Here is a 27,592-nt window from a genome sequence, read left to right as displayed (position 1 = left end):
TTAAACACACGGTCCACCCACCCTGGCTTCAGATTTTCATAGCTTCTGTCCTCACTCACTTGCCACTACACCTTCCCCTCTGGCCTCATAAGGGCATTCAAAGTAAATCACGGAAGGAATCCTGAGGCTGTTTTCTTTGGATGTGGATATGGAAATTCAGCTAGAAGTTGGGGGAACCAGAACTTAGCCTGGGGACTGGCGATTCTCTCCAGAGCCCTTGGAGCCGCCAGGTGCCAGGCGTGGCTGCTCAACCCCTAGGCTTTCAGTGTCTTTCTTCAGGGCCACTGTCCCTCTGGGCAGTATGCACAGTGGCCAGGAGCCTCACTAAGCAGCGGGGCTGTGACACCTCTGGAGGTGAACAGAGCAGAGGTGATATGCAGAATGCACCTGGAATACACCTGGCCCTAGCGAGCGCTCCACAGTGGCCTCAGCCCCTATCCACCGTTCTCTGCGGCGCTTTAAAGTCCGTCTGCAGGGTGATCTCATGTGCTGCCCTCACCCCTGGCCGGTAGGACTTACAGGAAGGAATCAGGCCGAACCTCTGGAGTGGGTCTGGACTGAAAAATTAACTGCTCTTCTATCTGTGTTGTGGGGAGGGGGGGCAATTTCCTAGAGGGCCCTGGGAGAGGTTCAGTGTTAGGAATGAATCTGTAGAATCTGCTGTGTGATTTGGAGATGAGAAGTGACTGGCAGTTTCAGGCACATCAGTCAGGGGAGGGCTGTTGGGCCGTGTGCCTTGTTGGGTTTGCATGTTCTGAAGTTATTTGACAAAGAAAACAATCAAGAAGTGAATAAAAATATCCAGTTGTGTTTTTGAAGCACTTTTATTCTAAGACCACTTTCAGGGATGAAGGAAGAAAGATACAGTTATCTGCTTGCCCCAGCTCTCACAGCCGGACACTGCAGCTCGGGTAAGATCTTAAGCAGTTTTCTTAAGGTCCGGCTTTGAGCTTCTGCCCAGCTCCATTCCTCTGTGTCAGAAGAGTTTAATGAGTAAGAGGGTGGTCGCTGAGAGATGCAAAGAGTCTCAGGAGAAAACATGTCCCAGAAATAAAGGCACGCCCGTGGTCACACAGAAAATAGGAATAAATGCTCAGTCTCCCGCCTCCCTAACCTCCAAGAAGACCATAAACCCCAGCTCAGAACTGGCTTGCAAGGCATTGATGCACTGCAGAGGGGAAGGCAAATATCTCCTCAGCTAACGAATGTGGGGAAGGGGGGGGATTTTATATTCCAAATGATTTTTTTTTTCTTTTGAACATAGACATCTGGTGTCCTATAAATAAAATTCAAAATGTAAATACTGTAAAGCCCATTAGAGAGTGGTTTTAGGTTTGGTGGGAGCACGGGTCAGTTGCTAACCCACTGCGCGGTGGTGGGAAAACATTGTCCCACACGTGGGTGTTCTCGGCTCCAGCAAGCCGCCCGCGTCACTGCAACAGCCGGGCTGCACTTCGTCTTATGAATAAACAGTAAAACACGGGTCAATTGTCTTATATTTATTATGTTGCATGAACAGTTTTAAATAGCTACCTAAAAACCTTTCTACTTTCATTTTAGACACTGGGGAAAAAAATACCTCGTGAAGGGAGAAGACCGCACTTCTCAAAAGGACCCAAATTCCTGTGCTCACCAATGAAGCCTCGGGACCTGCGCTCGGCCAGATTTTAATATCAGGTTTAAAATGCTCTTCCAAAGACATTTTCTGTTTCAGACATATTAAACAAGCTTTATTTAATAATGCTCAATTTGACTTTTCCAATTTAAATATGTGCTCTGATCAGCAACCATTTGATCCCGGTTTCATTTCAGGCTGAAGAATAATTTCTCTCAGTTGTTTTTCTTCGGTTCTGGGTTGATCCTGGGGCCGAGTGGCTGCTCTCGAGTTCCCTACATTTCTCGAGTCTGTGCTGTGAGTGGAAAGAAACAGAGCCATAAAAAGCCTCTCCCAAAGCTGCTGTATAACATTTACATTGTGTGTCCTCACATCTGTCTGGCTTAAGACAAAAGATATCATTTAAAAGACTACTCCTAACTGGATAATTATACGGAGAGATTTTATTTTTTAAAGTAGAGCATCCGAATGCAAAGAAATTCCCAAGGAGGTGTTCTTTTTCTAGATATAGTCTACTGTCTACCCTCTGCTTTTCCCCTATTCGGGGATTTTTATAAGAATTGTTTACACCAAATGGTCATCCATTAGCGGTCAAGGATTTTAAGACAGCAGCAAGAAGAGGGAGAGTTATTTTAATATTTCAGTTCAATGTGTTTTACAAGAGGGAATGCCACTATAGATCCCACTAACCTTAGGAACATTTCAGATCCATCTTTTGGTTCCCGTCATTACTATTCTGATTTTACTAGCATGCTGTTTAAAAAGCAGACCTGGAATTTTGGTTTTATCTTCTCACGCCACCTTCAGAAAATAGCCACCATAAAGCCCGTGACCCTAGTCCCCCTCTCGAGGTATCGTAAAGCCATTCATAACGGCATAAATGCCTGACAACACTCCCTGATACCAGCCCAGGGTAAGTCAGACGGTGGTGAGGGTGGGAGAAATGCTGTCGGTTATCCGTGCACCCTCTCTACAGGGACTACGATCCCAGCCTGGGAGGAGGGGTCTTTTGCTGTGAAAGGAGCATTTATTAGCGCAGGGCCAGCGCCTGGTTTATGGACCCCGGCCGGGTGGGAGGATGCCATCCCACCCCGCCTGCAGCCTGCGTCCTGGCCTGAAGTGTTTACCATCAGGGTGATTTACACCATCCAGGTGTTCATTTGGGAAGCATCTCGGCTCTGAGCTGACGCAGCGATTGCAGCGGGTTTGCAGACTGGAGAGTTTTTCTATTCATCAGGGTCCAGGGGCCAAAAAGACAGTTTTTGTAAATGCTGGCCCAAAGCAGCCTCCTCTCCTGTGATTCCACAAAGGAAAGCTGAGTGACCATGTTAGCCAAGCTCCCCGGTGCCCTGTCCACGTTGGAGAAATGGCCACTTAGTGCAGTTGCCCTGCTCTCTCATGGATCCTCTCATCAGATCAGTTCCTCCCAGCAGTCCCTGTCCTCCGGGCTTTGGTGGCCGTGTGGATGCTAAGCCGGGCTTTCCTTCTGCTCCTTTAGCACCCTGGGGCTTTCAGAAGGGTCTTGCTCAGCAGATTCTTTTCTTAATGGAATTTGGGGTTCTCAGACGAGCCTGGAGTGATGGCGATTGCTCCATTTCTCCCCAGCCCCACAGATCAGCCTCTGCTGGGTGCTTCCATTTTAAGGGATGCATTTTCCAGGAGCCGCTTTCTCGAGATAACCACTCTATTATTTTTGCCCACTTTGCAGCGCAGGTGATGGTGGTATTGTTTTGTCACTGGGTTTCCACGGGGAGTTCCTGAGACCTACGCCTGGCATAATTTGAATGCCGAATTAAAACATGCCCCAAGACACTAAAAATGGCCTTTTTGTTTGATTAAAAAAACACACACATTTTAAAATTTGTTTTATCATGTCCGTCTCATCTCCATTTAAAGGAGTTTGGACATTTATTAACATATCCATTTTTACACTTGTACTAATCTTTTCTCCAGCCACTTCTGGTACTCTGATGAAAAAACAAGAAAATGTATTTTTTGCCTCATAGAACTCTTTCTACACACACACACAGGCACACACGCACACGAGAGTGAGGGGAGGATTCTTGTAGTGAAGTAAAAGATGATTCTTTGTCTATGTTTAATTTTTGCAAATAACATTTTGCTAATCCTGAAAGTAACTTTTTTACTGATCCTGAAAATACTGATACTGAAATTTTAAGAGCTCATTTCATCTTAGCTGGTTTTCTCTCCCTGACGAAATTCTCCAAGAATAGTGTTTTTTTGCACCATTGCAAGATGGGTAAACATAAAGCATTTGGTCAAACACAGGTGGGTTAAAAAGGGGGAACCATTTGATCCAGTTTTAGCAAATAATATATTATTCCTTCTGCTTTGAACTCTACATTTAAAATAGTCTTTTACACCAATCATTTGAATACTAACAAATTCACTTAAAAAGCATCCAAACTTCTCGTTTGTGCTCTTTTCTCCCTGGACTATAAATATGTAAACCTCCCCAACAGAGTAAAAATAGCATTGATTTGCCACACTAAACAGGGAAGCGTTTGCACCAGCAACAACTGTTTAAAATTACTGGTCCTGGGATGAAGAAAAAAATGGCAGAAATAAAATAAAATTTTTCATTTCCAAGCATCAAGTTGAAGCCCTTTGAAGCGATCATCGGCTCCCTGGGAAACGCTTTTTCTGTGTCACCTGGCACAGCCAAACATTAAAAAGAAACGTGGAAAACATCACACTGACCCAAAGAAAATTGAAAGAAAAGTATTGGAGACCAATTCTCACCCTTGCTATAGACAGAACAAGTGTGTGCGTTTGTGAACCTTAGCTGTTCATCTAAATATGTTGCTTCAACAGATGTCCACTCGTGGATACAGACACATGAAAATACACGAGACCACGCTCTATTTTAAAGAATCGTGGGAGTATTGAATACTCAAACCCACTGCACAGCACCAGGGCAGCTAAGAACACAACTGAATGAAACCACCAGAATCATTTATTTTAACCTCCACTGGAGCTGTCCCCCAAAAGCAGGTGACTATTGAAAGTGCTTTTTTCTGTTTTGTTTTTTGTTTTTTATTTTAAATTCTAAATAACAAGAGAGATAAAAATTAATGTCATTCTATGGGGTCTGAACATTAAAAGGTACGAGAGAGTTAGCCAGGGCCTGCTAAATGGCTAAACAGATTAGTAGCCTTACTCTTCAACATATAAACATCTGAAACCCGTTTCCTGTTTAAGAAAAAAAAAAGTCTAGGTGGATGACCTCGGGCACTTTTTTTTTTATTAACAAATGTGAATTGTACATCATGGTGGAAAAAAAAATGGTCCACACTTGGTGGTCTTTCTACAGTCTGTATATGGGAGACAGAGAAAAAAATACAAAAATAAACGTTACCTTCTCACTTGCAGGGTGGGCAGTGCCATTTCTGCAGCCGTCCAGGGCTCTGGCAAATGTTAAGGCTGTCACTGCAGACAGAATCCCCATGGTCTGTCTGTGTGCCTCGATAGAGTCCGAAGAAAAACATTCCTCGCATTCCTGACGGTTGGTCCTATCTCCAGGCCTTGGACTCAGCCCCGCAGGCTCGTGTCACCCCGTCAAACGGCCTAGGCCACGGCTAATCTAAACCCCTGCCCTCCCCAGCCGGCCCTGCGGCAGGGTGAAAACTGGGACCAATTTGCTGCCTAAACCCTGAGGATACAGCAAGTTGATTCTCGACCTTTAAGGACACCAGCTGCAATTTGTTCAGCCAAAAAGAGCTTAGCGGTTCTGGCACATTCTGACAAGATACATTTTATAGGGTTTGTGCTAAAATTTGATATTGGAAGTTGGGATTCCAATTTTATGCCTCCAGTGATAACAATAGCAGCTGGAACCTTTAAGAGATATGTGTGTGCCTTCTATCGAAGAGTTACATAATACAGCTATTTATGTCAAACACCTTATAAGGGAAAGATTTCGCCTAAATGCCAATATAACATATAATACTTTTTCATATTTAGATAGGATGAAAAAATCTACTATCAGTGCTGCATATAATTTTTGGTTTGGAGTATTAGATCTGTGGGGGCTTTCGACATTTTAAGTAAGCATCTCCTTGCCTTAATTTACAAATTCATCGAAGGGCCTTTTCACAATATTGTTTCTGTACAAAAGACAAATACCGATACCTGATTATTTGATTTTCCAAGTCCTTCTAATGAATTCACACAAAAGAAGGGCACAATTTCATGTTGTTTGATTTGACTTCTGTAATTCCCAAGCATGCCATAAAGCCATTCAGTGGTCCCTTATAAACCCAGGCTGCTTTTGTCTCCTGAAAATGGCTGTGATTTTGGAGAGGAACTGGCTGACCAGAACCTTGATCATTCTGATGAAGGAAGAGATCCGCCGCTCAAGGAAGAAAGCCTTTCCCCCCAAAGAAACAGCAGTGCTCAGTTCAAGGCAGCATCTGCAACTCGATTCCGGAGGGGCTTAAATCCCCTCCGGCTTCCCTGGTGATAGCACAGCAAGCTTTCAGAGGAGAAATCCCACCACCAAATAGACAATGACTCTTGTTTACACCAGACGCTTAGGAGTGACCACGCATGGGCCTGCGAGGCGGGCTTGGCCGGAAAATCCCAGCTTCCCTCTTAGTTTTTCTGCTCAGATGGCAGAATCTAATTGAGATGGGAAGAGAACCCCGATTAGCAAAGCCAGGGGTTCACCTGCACCCACGCATGTGCCGGTTCTGCCCCTTGCTTCAGTTTTCTTTGATGAATTGGACGGTGTGACCACGGGTTAATGAGAAAGCCCAGTTGGACGGCAGCACCCTCTCTGCTCCTGCCCTGGCCCCTGAGTCTCCCACCATGGACCACAGCCCCAATTGAGGAGCACAGAGGTCATGAGGGCCAAATGCAAACACCACTTCTCCTTGGGACCTGTTGGAACCAGGCGTCACCAACTTAAACTTGGCAAAATGCAAGTTCAATTTCTTTTGTTCTGAAGTCACAACTTGAATGTAACAGCTCCTAAGCCAATACGATCTGAAAAAGAACTCACAACTGAGCTGACCCCTTCCCACTGTCTGAAAATTGCTTCAGCCTAAATGGAAGGCAATTTCCTTTTCTTTTATAACAAGAGAACCGCTAAGCTTCACTTAGTGTTTTCCCCCAGTGTCACCACTAAATACCAGCACTTACAAAAAGATCCCTCGTTGTGTCAACTGCCAGGCTGTCTAATATGTTGAATTTTAAATATGTTGGCTACGATTATCGTCAGAAAGAATCATGCTCCAGATAAGGGCCAGGAAGTGTATCTAAAGACAGAATGAATATTTAGAATAAAAATGCGCTGGTCCAGACGTTTTTGCAGAGACTTAGATTTGAAACAATGGCTTTCTGTGTCCTGTGTCCCGTCCACTCAGTGACACTGACGCTGACTGTCATTATCGACATTTCACATCAGAGGAGATGGAGGGAAAGGAAGATTCAGTTTCACAAGGGGAGAACGTAACAGAGGAGGCTCGACAGTAAATGATAATAATTGTATTAATAACCACCTTTATGGAGTTATTGCCAGATGCCAGGAGGTTTCTACTCCTGTTACATCATCATATGCGGAAGGACTCATTTGACCCCCACAACAACCCAGGAGGTGGGACTATTATTAGTTTCATTTTGTAGATGAGGAAACTGAGGCAGACAGCGGCCAGCCCATCGCTGAAGACCAGGCTGCTGGAGAGTGACAAAGTGTTAGAGTCAGGAGCCCAAGCCAGGCTGTCCACTGGAAGAGCTGGCAAAACGGGAGAAAAACAACAGCAGTGAGAGCCCAGGTCACACTGCCCAAGGTCACACCCTAGACGGCCACCTGGGTGAATGAACCATTCTGAGCCTTAGTTTGCGCTTCTGTAAACTGGGGAGAGCAATGGTCCCTACCTCAAGGATTTTTTTATTGGGATTGCATAAAATAGGGCCTGAAAAGTGCACGTCCCATTGGACATGCCCAGCAAACATGAAGTGCAGTGCGTGTGGTCTGGTCTGGTTGCCCACCAGACCAAAATTCATTCCCCTCACTGACCAGGTCATGACTGCAGGGTTTGCTCCAGGAATCCATCTGAGAACTCTGTCCATGTTCTCAAATGCCCGGATGGCAAGGTAGCTGAGGGCAGTATCGTGCGGTCCCCAGCAGCCAGGACTCAGGCCGGCTGACCTGTCCCCAGCCAGCAGAAGATGATCCGCAGATGCCCACAGGAAGGGGATGCATTACCAGGTCCACCAGCCCTCCCAGGGAGGCCATGTGCAGAGCCCCACAGACAGCTCCAGGCCTCACCGCCAAGTCTGTGTCCTATATACAATGTCATCTGAGGGTGGCACAGAACACCCGGCTGGCTTGCTGGCCACCCACCAGCCTTTCAGCCACCCTGGCTGCCCTCTGGTTTCTATTGTGTCTGTTGAAAGGCAGACCCACCCCCTGGATGCTTTCCTCCGCTCTTTTCAAAGTGCCTCCGCCCTCACCCTTCAAACATCAAGTTGATGGTTGTACCATGAGCCGTAGGAACAATAAACAGCCCTGAAGCCACTCCACTCAAGGCCTCGAGGCCCTCCCGCCAGCCGGACGCCTGCTCTGCCAAGGGGGCTGGGCAACACAAGTGGGGGCTTGAGAGCTGGTTCAAATCCTGCGTCTGCCCCCTGCGAGCTGTGTTTGCTCAGGCAAGTAGCTTGCCCTCTCTGGATCTAGTTTCCCTGTCCGCAAAAGCACAGCAGACATGGGCAAAGTGCTGGCTTGCAATTCTCAATAAATTACGGATTATCAGATCCCTATTTAACTCAGGCAACAAAAAGAAAATACTTGATTGTGTGGAGAGCAATAACTCTTAAAAATGGGGTGGCCACCCCATAATAAGAAAAGCTAGAAAAAAACAAATCACAGGACGCGGTGATTCGGCAGGGTGATGTACGGAGGAAATTCTGCCATCAGGAAACAGTATTGTGCATAGGTTTTCTTCCTACCTTCTTCCTTTAATTGCTAAATAAAATCTTCAATCACTGAAAAATTACTGTACTATCAACAAACATGCCGTTCCCAGTGGCACCAGGGAATATATTCTTTAAATATATGGCACTTTAAATATATTCTTTATTTATTTATTTATTTTTATTTATTTATTTTTTTTTTAGACGGAGTCTCGCTCTGTCGCCCAGGCTGGAGTGCAGTGGCCGGATCTCAGCTCACTGCAAGCTCCGCCTCCCAAGTTTACGCCATTCTCCTGCCTCAGCCTCCCGAGTAGCTGGGACTACAGGCGCCTGCCACCTCGCCCGGCTAGTTTTTTGTATTTTTTAGTAGAGACGGGGTTTCACCATGTTAGCCAGGATGGTCTCGATCTCCTGACCTCATGATCCGCCTGTCTCGGCCTCCCAAAGTGCTGGGATTACAGGCTTGAGCCACCGCGCCCGGCCTAAATATATTCTTATATTTAAAGTATCTACACATTCATAATTAAAATACTAATGTTTTACAAACATAAAAAACTTGAAAAACAGAGTGGCAGGATTGTGGTTGAGTTCTTTTCTGTAATACATCTTTTATTAATGTCTCATGTGTTTTCTTCCTCAACTTTTTCTGTGAATTTCTTTCCATGTACACGTAGTTGGAACCTTGGTGCAGCTTTACGTAAGCATTTTAAAGTGGTGAACAATATTCTAACACAAAACCGTCTTCCTCCCTGTTCTTGGGCATTCACGTTGTTAAATTGATCTCTGTTACAGAAATATTTCACCCGTAGAGCTTTTTACCATGTTTTGAGTTATTTCACTGGCACACATTCCCAGTCGTGATGAGAGTCGAAGGCTATCCACATCGGATGATCCTTGATAGACCTCAGTGTCACTTATTAAGGAGCCTCCCCTCGGGTACATAAAGAACCTACACTCAGGCAACACCCTACAGGTCAAAGTTCAGGGGAAATGACCCTACGGATGGGCCTTTGCCTCTGACTTGAATCTGCACGAACTTTTACTGGGAGGTGGAGTTCATGAAGATTTTTTTAATTGTCACAAGCTCTTTGGGGAGAATAGCTTTATGGATGAGATTAGAATTAAGAGAATTGTTTACAGATAATACAGAGAAAACATGTCTGCTAATTAATTAACAACAAACCTTAAACAAATAAAGGGAAATGCCAAATGACCATATTAAAATAAAAACAGTCAGTCCCTGAGCAACATCAGCTCTTAAAACCCCCATGCATTCGCAGTTGAGGGAGGCTCATGGAGCTGAAATCACAGGCTGTGAGGGCTGTGAGAGGCTTTGGATTCCTCCAGCCCAGCGCCATGCCCGGAACCCCTGGGGGTCTGACTAAAGGGCAGGTTCAGATTCAGCAAGTCTGGATGGGGCTGAGGGTCTCATCACTAACTAGCACTAGGGAGGCCAGAGTCGCTGGTCCCGGAACCACACGGGGTAGCCGGGGTTGAGAATAGAAAGGACATGGATTTCGTCTGTTTAGGCTAGTGGCTTCCTGAAGCCTTGTTTGAGAAGGATTTGGAACAACAGATCTTAACTTTTACTATGCTTTAGAATTACCAGGGGAGGGTTTTTAAAAACCTCCTACGTAGGTTGCACCCCCAGCTAATTGAATCAGAATATTTGGGAGCAGGACCCCAGTACTGGGATTTCCTCAAAGCTCCCATGTGATCCCAACGTGCAGCTCAGGCTGAAAACTGGTGATTGAGATGCTTCTTCAAGCCTGGGCAGGAGGGAGCTGAAGGAGGGACTGGTGATGTCTGCCAGGAGGAAGGCGGTGGCAAACACTGCAAATCTGCCATCACTGATCTGAAGTTTGCAGGGAGTAAGAGACATACCCAAGGTCTCGACTGTAGTGGAGTTAGGAAGTTGGGACGTCCGTCTTCAGACTCTCACCTTCAGACTTCTCTTTTTTCGCGTTTTCTTTTTTCCTTTTCAGACGGGGTCTCACTCTGTCATCCAGACTCTCCAAGCAGTGACATGATGATCACAGTTCATTGCAGCCTTGAACTCCTGAGCTCAAGCAATCCTCCCACCTCAGCCTGCCCAGTAGCTGGGACCACAGGCATGTCCCATCACACCTGGCTTTTTCCTCCTGGTCTCAAGCAGTCCTCCCACCTTGGCCTCTGAAAGTGCTGGGATTACAGGTCTGAGCCACCCTGCCCAGCCGGACTCCAGCTATAATTCAAGATTGACGTGGGCAGGTAGAGGTTCCTATCTCGAGGTCCCTATCATATTGAGGTCCCTATCAATCATATTGTACTGTTTGGCCAAGAACGGTTAAGCAGGGGCCTGGCGTTGAAGTCCTGCCTTAGCAGTCGTGAGTGCCAAGGTTGCTGAAGAAGAAACTGAGAGGACTAAGTGACACTTTGAATTTATCCCAAAAGACAGAAGCCAGTCTGGGAAGGCTGGAAAATGGGGTGCCTTCAAATGAGCCCCACTGTCTGGGATCCCAGAAGGTCACAGGAAGGCTTCAGACCATGGCAGATTGTTCAGAGGACAGAGTTAACCAATACCAGCAGGTCAGGGCATCCATGTCAAGAACACGATTTAGGAATCTGGTGTTTTTCCAAATACACTGAGAGTCAAAACTGGAAGTGTGGCCATCTCTGGGATAGTATTCTGTACAGGGTTTGCAGGGGGGACCCTCTGGGTATCCACATACGTGACCATCTTCAAGCTATACATTAAGGTTTGTGTACTCTGTACCCTATTCCTGCATGTAAGTTGCATTTTAATTTAAACAAGAAAAAAATTAAAAGCCAAGAAAGATAAATCTACAGTAGTCCCCCCCATTTGCAGTTTTGCTTTCCAAGGCGGTTTCAGTTACCCTCAGTCAGTGGGGTCTGAAAATAGGTGAGCACAGTACAAGAAGACATTGAGAGAGAGCGAGAGAGAGAGAGATTCAGTCACATCACTTTTATGGTGGTATATTGTTATTGTTCTATTTTATTATTACTCATTGTTCTTACTCTTGTATTGTGCCTCAGTTATCAATTAAACTTTATCATGGGTACGTACAGGAAAACCCTAGTATCCACAGGGTTCCATACTATCCACAGTTGCAAGCATCCACTGGGGGTCTTGAACATATCCCTCGAGGATAAAGGGGGACTACTGTTATCTTACAAAGAAAGTGGCTTTTTGAAAAGACATAAAAACAGAAAACAATTAAAGGAAGGGGTAAGTAACAGAAGATGAACCAATAAAGCAAATCAACACATGAAATATGATGACTGCAAAATGCAGTCATGATCCTCTGCTCTTTGCTGGCTTTTCTTACATTTTTGGAGGTTTAGTATTGTGTTTCTGTTGAGTTTCACAGAGCATGGGGGCCCACCACTGTCTTTTCAGTGCTTGTCTGAATCTGCTGTGGGCTGGATTAAGTGCTGAAGTGGATCAGGTGACACTTACAAGCCTGCAGGGAATATTCCCCCTAAGGAGGGAAGATCTTGGAGGTTTTAAGCAAAAAGAATCCTTGAAGTAGCCCCAGATGGATAATGCCAAGCCCCTAAATAAGGCTCACAAAGATGTGATTAAAAATAAAATCTGTCCTGACTGTAAAGTAGAAATTCCATTGAAACTTTTCCTCCTCTCTTTGATATATCAAATATCAAATCTATTTCTCAAAAACGAAAAAAATATATATTTTCATGTGGAAGAGGGAACATGGGGTGGGTGGGGGTGGAGGGACTGTTTTTCCAGATGAGCTAAACAGAGGCTGCATTTGGAAGAGCCACACAGGTGATGACAGGAAGGCTGAACAGGGAATTGGTTTCACTGAACGCGTCTGTCATCAAAAGAGACTCAGGGTCAAGGAGGGGACATCAGATGTAGGGAGGTAAGTCCCTGGGATCCTCCCTAGAGAAGCAGGTGCAGCCACCGTGGCCCAGGGCAGCCTGGAGAACTGACAGCCAAGGGCTTAATGATGCTTAGACAAGGACAGCAAGGGAAATCCATGTTATCACAGGCACACCCCAAAAGCGTCTCTTGTCTCTGCCTGTCTCACTGAAATGTTTCACCACAAAATGTGATCCCTAAAATACACCCTCCCCCAAGAAGAATGGAAATGCCAGAACAGAAATGCACATCAAGGTATAAATGGCTGCAAAACCAGGATTGATGAGGAGCTTTGGGGACCTGAATGGAGGGTGGGGAAGGCCCTCTAAAGCAGGAAGGGTGGGCTCAGGCCAAGTCCTTGCCCTCTTCAGAGGTGCAACCCATAAAACAGCAGCAGGAGCTCTAGGCCATGTCAACCCTCACTGTTATGGAAGATGTCAACAAGTTCAAGCTTCATTATAACCCACGCATCTTTATAACCCATGCATCTTTATAATCCATGCATCTTTATAATACACACATCTTTATAATCCACGCATCTTTATAACCCATGCATCTTTATAATCCATGCATCTTTATAACCCACACATCTTTATAAGCCATGCATCTTTATAACCCACACATCTTTATAAGCCACACATCTTTATAATCCACGCATCTTTATAATCCACGCATCTTTATAACCCATGCATCTTTATAATCCACGCATCTTTATAAGCCACGCATCTTTATAACCCACACATCTTTATAAGCCACACATCTTTATAATCCACGCATCTTTATAATCCACGCATCTTTATAACCCATGCATCTTTATAATCCACGCATCTTTATAAGCCACGCATCTTTATAACCCACACATCTTTATAATCCACGCATCTCTATAACCCATGCATCTTTATAATTTTGGAGCCCTTTTAGCTGGGTGCTGGGGGAGCTCCCAAGTAGGAGAAACAAGCGGTTAACATGAGGCCTGTGCAGGTCCACCCGTCAGCCCAGCCCCAAAGGGGATTCTCAAAGTGGGAGGCAGCCTATTCTGGACAGTCCTTCCTCTCAGGTAACCCAGGACCGTGCATAAATGAACAGCAGCCTGGAATCAGAATCGCTGTCATCAACTGTAACCAGAATTTGCTCGACAAGCCCCTTTTCTCTCCCCACCATCTGCCAGCTAATGGGTATGTCTATTCCAATTATGCCCCCTAGCACTGGGGGAATAACCACAGCACAGGTTCAGCGAGCCGCTGCGCCCACTTTAGGAGAGACCTAAGCTAGAACTCCACGCATCAGTTAGCTTCCATAAGCCCCTGCTTCTATTGGTAAACCCAGTGACATTTTAGGTCTCCTAGAATTAGTGTCAGTTCACAGCCAGTGTCTAGGAACCTCCCAAAGCTCTGATTACTGATTTTTCCTCAAAGCAGTTACCCTGGTCAGTGGCCATTTTTTTCCCCATCCACCTGCCCCCCGACTCAGCCATTCTTGCAGGGCAGCCTGAGTGCTCTTTCACCAGCAAGCACAAACATGTCATCTTCTTGCTTATTAAAATCCTTCCTAGAGTGTCTGTATGGTTCGTTGCTCCAACCTGGACACTTCTGAGAGTCAAGGGGGATGTTGTCAATAATCACAGTGGAACAGTAGTCACAGACGTGGGATGTGCAACAGGCAAACTGGGATGTGTGGTACCCATGTGTTTTACAGGGCTCCGAATGCTGGGTCCTGGCTCCCAAGCCAGCCTTCTCCCATCTGTGGAACCCAGCCTAGCAGGTCTACCCTCAAGCCGCCTGCCTCTGAGCCACTGCACATGCAGGTTCCTCTCTGTCCGTCTCCCCTCATTATCTGGATGCCTCTGATTCATCCCTTGGATGCATGCAGAGGCCGAGTCCCAGAGTCTCAAGGGCTGTTGTGTTGTGAAATCCCCTTCCCATGGCCCTCTCCACACCTGGTCTGTCATCTCTGCTAGGCGGTGAGGACAGGGCTCCCCACTGCCTCACCACCATGGACCTCCAGCTTTGGCCGTGCCTGGTACGCAGCAAACAGCCATAAATATCTGTCGAATGAAGTGGATTTCCCTACATGCCTCCTGCAGAAAGGAAGAAGTGAGGAGCTACAAGGCTGCTGGGAATTTCTGCAAGTTTCAGCAAACACAGTTTAGGCAGCTTCCTGGTGCTAGCCTGCTCTGATTTTGAAAGACGGCCATCCAGTGGAGAAAGACGAAGAGTCTGGAACAACGTGCACTGCTAGATCGTCTTCCTGTCTGCAACTGGGACCAGGGATTTCCCTTCCACTGTTCCATGAGCAGCTACTGAGAGGGAATGTCATTCTGGGGAACATGGGTCTCTGTGGACGCAGCACAGAAATGAGAGTGGGCAGAGTTATTTTAGAGGAATAGAACGACTGCCTTGGAGAGCCCACCAGGTGCCTTTCCCAGAATGATCAAAACAGTGCCCCTCTGCAGGCAGACCAGGCTCTCCACTGGGTTGAATAGCTTCAGAGCTGCCCCTACTCCCCACCACTGCCATGCTGCCCTGCGTAGTCAGCAAACCACACAACTGTTCCTGCAGCCCTGGAGCGTGGGAGCAGAAAGGGTCTAGACCAACGGAATGCCTCCCTCTCCCCTTTCCTCCCCTAAACCCCAGTGTTGGCCTTTGTGGAACCAAATCATAGTGGAACTTTCCAGAAAGCCTGCAATAACGACGCTATTTCTTTGAGGCTGTGGTAGGTGGCTTCTCTTTGTTACCCTATGTCATACCAATGTTATTTCCTTTTATTATAAATAGGAATTTCGCTCAAAGGGGTGCAGCCTAATACCCCCCGGCTGCTTTGTACTTTAATCAGGGCTTTCCTGCCGAAATGTTTATCTTCCAGCAAAGAGGTGCTAATTTTATCTTGCAAAAGTGGATATCTGCTTACGTCCCTTCTACCTTCGAGAAAGATAACCAAAAGCATATTATGTCATCTAAATACAGCATCCTCTGAGATCAAAAGGGGTAATGTACACATCTGCCAGAGTTGATGGAGCGGCCATTGGCAGGCTCTTCCGCCGGGCTCGCGTGTGCTCCATTGATAGACGCACTTGGCCATTTCTATGAAAGAAACTCCCAGGCGCTCTGTTTGTGCCAGTTGATTTCGATGATATTGGGAGGTTTTGAAATGAGAATTCAAAATAGATATGCCCTTCTCACCCCTCTGTGTAAGCCCTCGCCACAGGAAATGGCACAGCTTCAAATGTTCGTATTGGAAGCAACGTGGGACTAGATAAGAACTACGTTCCTGATGGTGACGTCTTCATGTTTAAAATCTAGTCAAAATGATGCATAGTCAGACGCCACCTGAGTGTGTCTTCCTTTGACTCGAGTCCTACTTCTAGTTCTAGTTCAGTGTTTTGAACCACATTCTGTTACAAGAGTATGCATGTCAACACAGTACCCACACATGTACACACACCCGTTTGAAGTAAATGCTCAAAAAACTAGACGTGATCTGATGTGCATCGCATGCTGAAACATTTTGTACCAGTCTGGTCCAGCTTAACACCTTGTCCTTCGGTACTCAAAGTGTGGTCCCTGGGCCAGTGGCCTCAGAGTCGTCTGAGTTGGAAATGCAGAATCCAGGGCCCCACTGGAGACCTGCACGGTGTCAACCTGTGTTTTAACAAGCTCCCATGGCAGCAAGGTGATGCATATTAGTTTGAGAGTGCTGGTCTATTTCGTTTTTCTAAATGTATTTACTTTTCATAATTTGGCTGCAGCTGACTAAATCGACGTCCCCACTCAGCACTGCTTCATGATCCAGCATTGGGCAAACCTACTACAGGACACTGGAACCAGGACTCCAAGGGCTCTGGGGTGGCTGTGCTGAGAAAAGAAAGCAGCATTTGCCTCCAACGCTGTCCTTAGAAGGCACTTTTCCCTTAGGCACTCTCTCAGACTTTGAATCAGGAAGGTGACATCCCAGACCCTGGTTCCCCCTTCCCTGGCCCGCTGCTTCTTCCTCTGCCTTCTCTTCAGAAATTCCTCCAAGGCTCCTCTCCTTGGCCTCTTAGATCTCCAATATGCTCAGCAAAATGAAGACCTTCTATTTAGTGTGGTTTCTGTAAGCTTTGTCACAAATTGAGATTTAAGCTTCTAAGCTTGGTGAGGTTTGCAAAGACTCTCAGAGATCAGAATTTGGGGGGGCGGGTGCTGGCCTGGCGACATGGCCCCCTTACCTATACCTTGGTGAGGGTCTTCTCTTGCCCTGGGTGGATGCATCACCAAGGGGCCTTGGATTCTAGAGGATCTGGCACGAGGCCACTCCTGGGAGACAGAGTATTAAGGAGTGAGAGAGGGACATATCAGATGTTAGGTGAAAAGGCCAACTCTTCCCTCCTCGAATAAGAGTTGAGAATAAAATAAAAATGCCTAAAACATCTTCAGGCACCCACACATGAAGGCGGATTAGCTCCCTCAGCTCAGGATGGATTTACGAGGATAAAATAAAATTATAAATGGGCATAGCTTTGGAAACTGAAAAGCATATTGAACTCGCCTGGATTTAACAGCAGGAAGACTGCTTTCCCTTATAGAGTAGATAAATATGTTGTAAAACTCATTATCACTCACATGCTGATTTTTAACTTTTTTTAAATTTCAAAAGTAATCTCTATCTCGAAAAATAGACAAAAGCACAGAGAAATGATGAAAACCACCTACAAGCTCTACACGAAGAGAAAACTGCTGGCCAATTTGCTACGTACCCCTCAAGATGATGTTCTATGATGAAAACCACCTACAAGCTCTACACCAAGAGAAAACTGCTGGCCAATTTGCTACGTACCCCTCAAGATGATGTTCTATGATGAAAACCACCTACAAGTTCTACACCAAGAGAAAACTGCTGGCCAATTTGCTATGTACCCCTCAAGATGATGTTCTATGATGAAAACCACCTACAAGCTCTACACCAAGAGAAAACTGCTGGCCAATTTGCTACGTACCCCTCAAGATGATGTTCTATGATGAAAACCACCTACAAGCTCTACACCAAGAGAAAACTGCTGGCCAATTTGCTACGTACCCCTCAAGATGATGTTCTATGATGAAAACCACCTACAAGCTCTACACCAAGAGAAAACTGCTGGCCAATTTGCTACGTACCCCTCAAGATGATGTTCTATGATGAAAACCACCTACAAGTTCTACACCAAGAGAAAACTGCTGGCCAATTTGCTATGTACCCCTCAAGATGATGTTCTATGATGAAAACCACCTACAGGCTCTACACCAAGAGAAAACTGCTGGCCAATTTGCTACGTACCCCTCAAGATGATGTTCTATGATGAAAACCACCTACAAGCTCTACACCAAGAGAAAACTGCTGGCCAATTTGCTACGTACCCCTCAAGATGATGTTCTATGATGAAAACCACCTACAAGCTCTACACCAAGAGAAAACTGCTGGCCAATTTGCTATGTACCCCTCAAGATGATGTTCTATGATGAAAACCACCTACAAGCTCTACACGAAGAGAAAACTGCTGGCCAATTTGCTACGTACCCCTCAAGATGATGTTCTATGATGAAAACCACCTACAAGCTCTACACCAAGAGAAAACTGCTGGCCAATTTGCTACGTACCCCTCAAGATGATGTTCTATGATGAAAACCACCTACAAGCTCTACACCAAGAGAAAACTGCTGGCCAATTTGCTATGTACCCCTCAAGATGATGGTCTATGATGAAAACCACCTACAAGCTCTACACCAAGAGAAAACTGCTGGCCAATTTGCTATGTACCCCTCAAGATGATGTTCTATGATGAAAACAACCTATAAGCTCTACACCAAGAGAAAACTGCTGGCCAATTTGCTATGTACCCCTCAAGATGATGTTCTATGATGAAAACCACCTACAAGCTCTACACCAAGAGAAAACTGCTGGCCAATTTGCTATGTACCCCTCAAGATGATGTTCTATGAATCCACACACACATAAATGTGTATACATATAATAGTTACCACCTTGTATTCTTACACATAAATGGCATAATATTGAACACATTATTCGGAAGCTTACTTTTTCTCCCAGCAATGTCTTAGAGATCTTTCTATGTCTACAATACTTCACAACCTCATTTTTTAAACCAATGCACAATATTCAGTATAGAAACATCATCGTTTGTTTTACCTTTTTTTTTTTTCTGAGACAGAGTCTCACTCTGTCACCCAGGCTGGAGTGCAGTGGCCCCCACCTCGGCTTACTACAAGCTGTCTCCTGGGTTCACGCTATTCTCCTGCCTCAGCCTCCTGAGTAGCTGGGACTACAGGCGCCCGCCACCACGCCCGGCTAATTTTTTTTGTATTTTTAGTAGAGATGGGGTTTCACCATGTTAGCCAAGATGGTCTCGATCTCCTGACCTCGTGATCTGCCCACCTTGGCCTTCCAAAGTGCTGGGATTATAGGCTTGAGCCACCGTGCCCAGCCACCATTTTTATATTGATAGTCATTTCGGTATTTCCAATTGTCACAAATTGGCATTTAAGCACCCAAGCTCAGTGGGGTTTGCAAAGACGCCTAGAGATCCAAATGAGCAGCAGGGAGTGGTCACATGTTCACGCGTTACTCATGATACTATCATAAACACGTTTCCAGTGAATATCTCAGATCTGCCTCTCTGCACACATGTGGGTATTTCTTTTCCAAAATGGATGTCTGTGTTGAAGGGTTTATGAGTTTTCAATTAGAATAGGTATTGTCAAATTGATTCCAAAAATAACATACCAATTTTGGGGCCACCAATAGAGTCATCCTGCTCTCCAGCCTATCCCCAATGCTGGCTATGATCAATTCTTTTATTATTACTGATAAAAGAAAAACAATATCTTGGGGTTGTTTTGTTTGTTCGTTCGTTGGTTTGAAAGACTGGGTCTTGCTCTGTCTCAGAGACTGGATACAGGAATGCCATCATAGCTCACTGAAGCCCCAACTTCCTGGGCTCAAGGGATCCTCTCACCTCAGCCTCCCAAGTAGCTGGAACTACAGGTGTGCACCACCATGCCCAGCTATTTTTTTGTTTGTTTGTTTTTTGTTTTGGTAGAGATGGAGGTCTCACTTTGATGCCCATGCTAGTCTCTAACTCCTGGCTTCAAGCAACTCTCCTGCCTCAGCCATCCTCCTGTCTCAGCCTCCCAAAGCTTATCCTTTGATCATTTTTCTCTTTATACATCTATGTGCGTGTCTATATCTTTTTACACCTGACTTTTAAGAGGGCTCTGACTATCTTGGATATTATTCCTTTCTCTGGTTCATATTTTGCAAATATTTTTCCCAATTGGTTACCTGAATTTTCCATTTGTTTATGATGTTAATTATTGTATTATTTTTACATAGTTCAATTTGTCATTTATTTCCTTTATTACTTTTGCATTTATCTGATAAGGAAAGTTTTTCTATCTTGAAAGTTGCAAATGTGTTCTTCCACATTTATTCCTAACATTTTTAGAGTTTAGTTTTTTTACTTTCACACTTTTTCCAATTGTCCCAACACTACTGAATGCTAGATACTCTTCACGATGTATTGGAGTGCCTTCTTCACTGTGTAATAAATCCCCCAAAAAAAGCACCTGTTGATGGACTCTGGTCTATTTCATTGGTCTGTTTATTTCCAGACATTTGGGGATTTGTTTTTCATATACCTTCATGTTGATAGTTTCTAGTTTAATTTAACTGTGGTCAGATTTAAATTTAAATTTAAATGTGGTCAAGTTTAAATTTAAATTTTAAATTTTAGAAACATTAAAATATTTTTTTTTAATTTATCGAGGCTTATTTTCTGACCTAGAACAGGGGCAGAGAAGTTTTTTCTGGAAAGGGCCAGAGAGCAAATATTTTAGGCTTTGCCAGCCACAGTGTCGCTGCTGCATGCTCTTCTTTCTTTAGTTTTGCTGTATTTTGTGCAACCCTTTAAAAATATAAAAATCACTTTTAGGTCATGGTCTGTACAATAAAAAACAGGCCATGGGCCATGGTGGCCTAGAACACGGTCCACCTTGGTCAGCATTCCACGTGCATGTGAAAAGAATGTGCACTCTCTTGTTGTTGGGCAGCGTGTTCTGTAACTGTCAGTTAGATCAGGTTGGTTTATAGTGTTGTTCAAGTTTTCTACATGTCATGATCATTTTTGTATATTTGTTTCATCAATTATTGGGATAGGAGTATTGGAATCTCCAGCTGTAGTTATGGATTTTACTCTTTCTCCTGTTAGCTCTACCAGTTTTTGTTTCATGCATTTTGAAGCTGAAACACTTTGTCATATGACCTCATGAATAATGATTACCATCAAATCAGATTGTTGAATGAGTGACAAAAATACCACGAATGTCCATGTTATCAGCAATCCTCGCAGTAACATTTTCAGATGCTTAGTTGTGGAAACAGCACTTCCCCAGTCTGCAGTTCTTCCAGAAACCAATGGTGAGGTCACTTCGGTCGGGGTTGTAAGAACCGGCCCTCAGTTTTCCCGTGTGTAAAATGGGCATGGTAAGACCCCACCGTATGCAGGAAAGATTAAATGGGACAATATATACGTGTAAGACTTAGAGTGGCCACTGTCAGAGAGCGTGTTCTCAGTGTACTTCGCTGTTGGTATTGGTGTTAGGATCCGTAACTGCATTATTTCCTAGCGGGGTAGAGGAAAATGAGAGAGGGCTTTCGCCAGGCACGTGGCCATGGTTGAGCAGGAAGGAAAGGGGCTGACTGAGAGCCTCCATCTAACAAGATGAGAAGCAGACCAGGAGCGCGTGGGCAGGCTTCCACCACGTGGCATGGACTGTATTCCGACTTCCACAAACGGTTGAGATCACATCCCTCCCACTCACCCTGCCAGGTTCAAAAGCTAAAGCCCACTTACCCAACAATCGCTTCTACGTTCTCCAAGAATTTAAACCCTGGGCTTCAGTGAGAATGCTAATAATTATGAGAACCACAGTACAAATTGAGTGGGAGGCACAAGGATGCTGGAGTCCGACATGGGCACAGGCTGTGACCGAAACACGTGTCAGGCGTTTACCGGTTATGCTTGATGGAACCGTGCTGCATCATCACCAGCACAACACCTTGGTAACAGAAGAATAATATGCACAGAGGGCGCATGTGCCCAAGGTGAGCTCGGGTCTGCCGGGCAGCTCCACTGCTCTTGGCCTCACTGACCTGGGCGGCCGTCTTTCGCTGCAGCCTTAGTCCAGCACATGCTCATGGCTCGGCAAAGAAACCGTGAGCCCCACCCCCTGTGGTTGCTAACATCCTATTGGCCAAAGCCAGCCACGTGGCTGAGGCCACATGAAGGGGCGGAGCCTGTCATCCCACCCACGTGGGCACTCTCAGTTCAGCAGCAGCAGGCTGAGGGTGGGGAGCTGGAACCAAGGGCATGGTTCACCCTACACCTGTGTACATGGATAATGGCTTCACCTCCCTGGTTCAGCCTGTTGACTGCCATGGGAAAGCAGCTCTGTGTCTCAGGCAGGGGGCAGTTCTGGTTAGGCAGTACTGCAGCATCAGCAGGTGCTCCAGTGCCCACCCCAGGGACATATTCAGCAAGGCCAACACCCCAGTAGTGCCTGATGCTTACCCCAGTGCAGGCGCCTGGAGAATAGGTGGCTCTTTGTCCCACCAGGCCCGACTCTGCCCATGCTGCATTTCTGGAGGCTCCATGTTCTGTGTATGGGTGTTTCTGGTATATGTGTGAATGTGTGTGTGGTGTCTGTATGTATATATATGTGTGTGTGTATATATATGCGTGTGTGTATATATATGCGTGTGTGATGTGTGTGTATATATATGCATGTGTGTGATGTATATATATATGTGTGTGGTGTGTGATGCATGTGAATGTGTGATGTGTGTACGTGTGATGTGTATATATATATATGCATGTGGTGTGTGAGTGTTGGTGCATCATGTAGGTGTGTGTGATGTGTATCCATGCAGGTGGTGTTGGAGTGCATGGTTTGTGTGGATGTGTGTGTAATGTGTGTGTGATGTGTATATGTATGCGTGTGACTGTGTGATGTGTATATATATGCATGTGGGGTGTGTGTGGTACATGTGGTGTGAGTGTGATGTGTACGCATATGTGTGTGGTGTGTGTGCGTGCGGTGTGAATGTGTGTGCCTGGCAAACTGAACGCCAATGCGAAGTGAATGGTACTAGCCCAGGGGAAACAACTTAAGCTTCCTAATCAGAAACTGCCAACTCACCTCTCTCAGGGACTGTCCAGTAAAAGAATCCAGTCTGTCCTTGTCCTGCTTGGGGAGCACCTTATAAAAGCCTCCCCTTCACCCCTCGGTGGAGCCCTGAGCCGCCTGCGAGCTGGAGTTGCCTGTTCCATGAATCGCTGTTTGCTCACTCAGACTCATTAGAATATTGATGTGCCCAAGTTTATCTTTCAATAGGGGTGTGGGTGTGAATATGTGTATGCAGGGAGTAGTGTGTGTGGTGTGTGTCTGTGGTGTGGGTGTGAATGTGTGTATGTGTGTGTTGGGAATGAATGTACATATATGTGTGTGCAGGTTGTGAATATGTCTGTGGGGTGGCTGTATATGTGTGTGTGTTTGTGGTGTGAGTGTGAATATGTGTGTGTAGCCAGAAGAAATCTTGCCTTGGTAAAGTTCAGAGTGAGCCTGAGGCTGCAGCAAACCCTGATTGCATGATGCAGACATTTTCCCAATAAAAAACCAATTCAAAGTTCTGGCCTGACACCCAACTGTGAGGCCGGAGTTGTCCCTGGAAAGATCTCAGCTCTCTCTATGCCTTCCACAAGATGAAAATACTGCCCCCTTTTTAAGCAGTAGAAGCAGACATTTGCATTAACCAGAAGTAACATGTAGAAGCAGACATTTGCATTAGCCAGAAGTAACACGTACACCCTTTTCTGCTATTGGACAGATTTTTTAAAAATCAATCTTATTGAGGTAAAATTGATTTACAATGATAAGTGCTCATCTTAAATTTTGAAAAATATATGTGCCATGTGACCATAACTCCAACAAAGATGTCTTTTACTTAGTTCATTTATATCACCATGAAAATTCCTTTATGCCCCTTCCCAATCAATCTTCCTCTCCAAGCAACCACAGATCAATTTCTATAGCTACAGATTAGCTCAACCTGTCCTAGAACGTCATAGAAATGGAATCACGCAGTATGTACCCTTTTGCATCTGACTTCCTTCACAAAGAATAATGTTTTAAACGTCATAGACAGTGTTTCGTATATCAGGAATGTGCTCCTTTTTATTGCTGGGTAGTGTCCCATGGTATTATAGATCTACCACAACTTGAGTATCCATTAACCTGCTGGTGGGCCTTTGGGTTGTATGCTGCTTTTGGCTACGGTAAATGAAACTGCTCTGACCATTTGCATATACATCTTTTTGTGAACAAATGTTTTAATTTATCTCGGGAAAGATACCTAAGAGCAAAATTGCTAGGTCATTCAGTAATTGTACATTTAACTTTGTAAGAAATTGCTAAACTGCTTTTCAAAAGGGCTGTGCCATTTTACACTCCCACAGGCCCTGTATGAGGGTTGCAGTTGCTCTTCATCCTCTCTAACACTTGGTAGTTTTAGTTTTTTTTAAATTTTAGCCATCTGGCAGGTGGATAGTGTTACTATACTGTCACTTTAATGTGCATTTCCTGATGACTAGTGACGTCGAGCATCTTTTTTTTTTTTTTTTTGAAACAGGGTCTCACTCTGTCACCCAGGCTGAGGTACAATGCTGTGATCTTGACATACTGAAACCTCCACCTCCTGGTTCAAGCAATTCTCCTGCCTCAGCCTCCTGAGTAGCTGGGATTACAGGCACCCACCACCATGCCTGGCTAATTTTTTTATTTTTAGGAGAGACAGGATTTCACCATGTTGGCCAGGCTGGTCTCAAATCCTGATCTCAAGTGATCCACCTGCCTCAGCCTCCCAAAGTTCTGGGATTACAGGTGATATTGAGCATCTTATTGTATGCCTAACAGACGTTGATGTATCTTCTTTGTGAAGGGTCTGTCCAGAAGTATTAACCATTTGTAAAGTTGGATTGCGTATCTTCCTAACATTGAGTTTTAACAGTTCTTCATGTATTTTGGATACAATTCTCTCTCCAGACATGTATTTTGTAAATACTTCTTGCAGACTGAGGGACTTGCTTTTTAACTTTTAGTAGTATTTTTAAAGTGTTTTTTTTTTTTTTTTTTGATGGAGTCTTACTCTGTCGCCAGGCTGGAGTGCAGTGGCACTATCTCAGCTCACTGCAAACTCTGCCTCCCGGGTTCAAGTGATTCTCCTGCCTCAGCCTCCCAAGTAGCTGGAAGTACAGGTGCCCACCACCATGCCCAGCTAATTTTGTATTTTTAGTAAAGATGGAGTTTCACCATGTTGGCCAGGATAGTCTCGATCTCTTGACCTCGTGATCTGCCCGCCTCAGCCTCCCAAAGTGCTAGTATTACAGGCATGAGAGCACCCAGCCTTTTTAAAGCTTTTAATAATATTTTTAAAGAGAAAACTTTTAAATTTTGATAAATATCAATTCATCAAAATTTTTTCTATTTGGTGCTCTGTCAGGTCTAAGAAATCTTTGCCTGCCCCAAATTTGTGGAAATACATTCCTTATGTTTTTCTTCTAGAAATTTCAGTTTTAATTCTTACATTTAGCTCTTTGATAAATTTTAAATTAATTTATGTATATGGTGTGAGATAGGGGTAAGATATCTTTTTTTTTCTATTTGACTATTCAGTTGCTCTTTACCAAGTTGAGGAAATTTCCTTGTAGTTCTTAATGACCAAGTGTTGTATTTTGTCAAATGCTTTTTCTGTGCCACATCACACATTAAAATACTGACAGACACGAACTGCGTGAATAGTCGCCAGGACTACATCGTTGGGAATGGAAACAGGTCTCATTCCTTTCGATGGGTTTACTGCCTTGACAGCTAGAGGTTTGCCATAGACAGTGTCGGTTGGTGGCCCAGTAGCCATTTGCAAATCCTCCTTCCTTGCCTTCCAGATAACCACTTTCCCAACCTCTCTTGCAGCCAGTGGTGAGCATGTGACCCAGTTTGAGCCAATGAGCCATAAGGGAAAGCATGCTATAGGTCCCCTGAAAGAGAATTTTTCTTCCTAGTAAAAGGACAGAGGTCACTTTTCTGTCTACCTGCCTTTAGAGGTAGTCATAGGAGGGTAAGATGCCTAAAGAAACATCTGCCATCTTGCAACTATGCTGGAATGATCAGGAGAACTGCAGACATGCTTCCCAGGGTCCTGACATCACAGGAATTCATTCCATCATGGGGTGCTGAACTTCAGACTTCTCATTGTGAAAATAATAAATTGTCTTTACGGTGTGTGCTACATTAGTTAGTATTTTATTATTTATAAATCATATAGTCTTCTCCTCTACCTACCCTCACCCCCCAAAATCCTAGTCCAATATAGAATGAACATTTTCTTGAGCAAATAAGTTAAGTATTTTCATCACCAATCCTTTTCAAACACGAAAATGAGACAGACATTCCATAAGCCACAAAGTCACGGGATGGGACCTAAGGAATAAAGTGGCAAGAATGCCCAGCCTGGGGATTACAAGCCTGGGTTCTCATGCTGTCTGCCTCCCCAGCATCTCTAGGCTTCGTTCATTTTCTCAAGGCTTCATGCACCTTTGTGGAGTCTTCTGTCAGCCTGAAACACTCCCCTTTACATAGACTCTTTTCTTTGTCTGGCTTGTTCTACTCATCCTTCAGTTCTCAGTTTAAAGCTTACCTCCTCAGGGTCCTTCCAGACCCTCCAGACTCTCTCTTACTATTCTGAATTTTTGCTCATAGCAGTAATCTCAATTGAAATTAGGTGTGTGATTTGCTGTAATAATCTTCTCCACTGGAACACAAGTCTCTGAGGATAAGGATCAGACCTTTGTGTTGTAGCCCCATGCTCAGCACCTACTGCAGTGCCTGTCACATCAGAGATGTTATGCACATATCTGGGATGGATGGGTGGATGGGTGGATGGGTGGGTGGGTGAGTGGATGGGTGGGTGGGTGGATGAATGGATAGGTGGATGGACGGATGTATAGGTGGATGGGTGGATGGAGGGATGAATAGGTAGATGGATGGGTGGATAGGTGGATGGATGTGCAGGTAGATGGACGGATAGGTGAAATATTTCAATGGTACTGTCACCAACTTGCTGCATACTTAGGCAATTTATTTCCCCTTTCTGGGCTGTAGTTTTCTCATCTGTCATATGTGAGTTTGAACGAGGTGGAATGTAAGAGTCCTTCCATCGCCAATCATTCATCAAATGGAACCCAGATGTTTGAATGTAGTTTTGCTTTTAAAATTGGCCCTTCCCCCATGTATCCATTTATTTCCCTCCACTGCTGATGACCCTGCCGTTGTCCCAGAAATTCATTCCATAAAAGCATCCCATGGAGGACAGCTGGAGCTGGTTGCTTTGACTACTCCAAGATGCAGGGTGCCCTGGTTTCCAGGCTCAGGATAGTTTCAGCATCTGCTGATTTCTCCACAATGTCAAGTCCCTAGTCCCTTCTCCCACATTAAGGAGGCAGAATTTGTGGTGGGTTGTCAGTAATCATCAGAGGAGGCTGCACCTTTATTAGCCTGCTTTCCAACACATCTGTTCATCATCAAGCAGATGGCAGATAAGAAGCAAAGTCCTTTTTTCAGATTAAAGATTGCAACGAGTGCAATTGCCTGCAATGCCCATAATGTGGCTTTTACATTTGCATAGTGGGTGCTGCAGTGGCTTAATCCTGAACATCTGTCTTCACATGGAAACCAGTCCTAGAAACTCACAGCATAGACACTTCTGTATGAAATCCTCTTATCATAATTCAAAGTGGAAACAAAGGCTAAGACAAGTTCCATCACTTTTTCATTTTCTTTTTCATCCATTTCCTCAGCGAAGAATCACCAGCTCATCTGCTCTTCCCCTTCTAGTGGTAACCACATTAAGAGATGACCTTTCATTGAGCCCCACTGAGCCAGGAACAGTGCTGAGGACATTTCATTCGTTCTAATTCTCACAATAATCCTTTGCTGTGCATTCTCACTGTCATTTGATAGATAAGGAAACAGGCTCACAGGCATGCTCAGACTTGCCCAACTTCTGCAGCT

At 44.9% G+C, this 27,592-nt stretch overlaps 2 long non-coding RNA genes across 2 annotated transcripts in view; both read right to left on the bottom strand.

Annotated features, from left to right (window-relative positions):
- The window catches only part of LOC117088158, a 110,107-nt gene that overhangs the window by 74,201 nt on the left and 8,314 nt on the right, over positions 1 to 27,592 (bottom strand). The gene's annotated exons all lie outside the window — the stretch shown is intronic.
- LOC117088159 lies at positions 1,702 to 5,285 on the bottom strand. The gene is made up of 2 exons (XR_004439020.1): positions 4,995 to 5,285; positions 1,702 to 1,910 (listed from the first exon to the last, which is right to left on the bottom strand). It is a non-coding gene; the product is annotated as an uncharacterized LOC117088159 (long non-coding RNA).

The sequence above is a fragment of the Trachypithecus francoisi genome, unplaced genomic scaffold (genome assembly GCF_009764315.1).
Source record: "Trachypithecus francoisi isolate TF-2019V2 unplaced genomic scaffold, Tfra_2.0 Lachesis_group10, whole genome shotgun sequence".
Classification (NCBI taxonomy): Eukaryota; Metazoa; Chordata; class Mammalia; order Primates; family Cercopithecidae; genus Trachypithecus; species Trachypithecus francoisi.
This window is presented reverse-complemented; position numbering and strand designations above follow the sequence as displayed.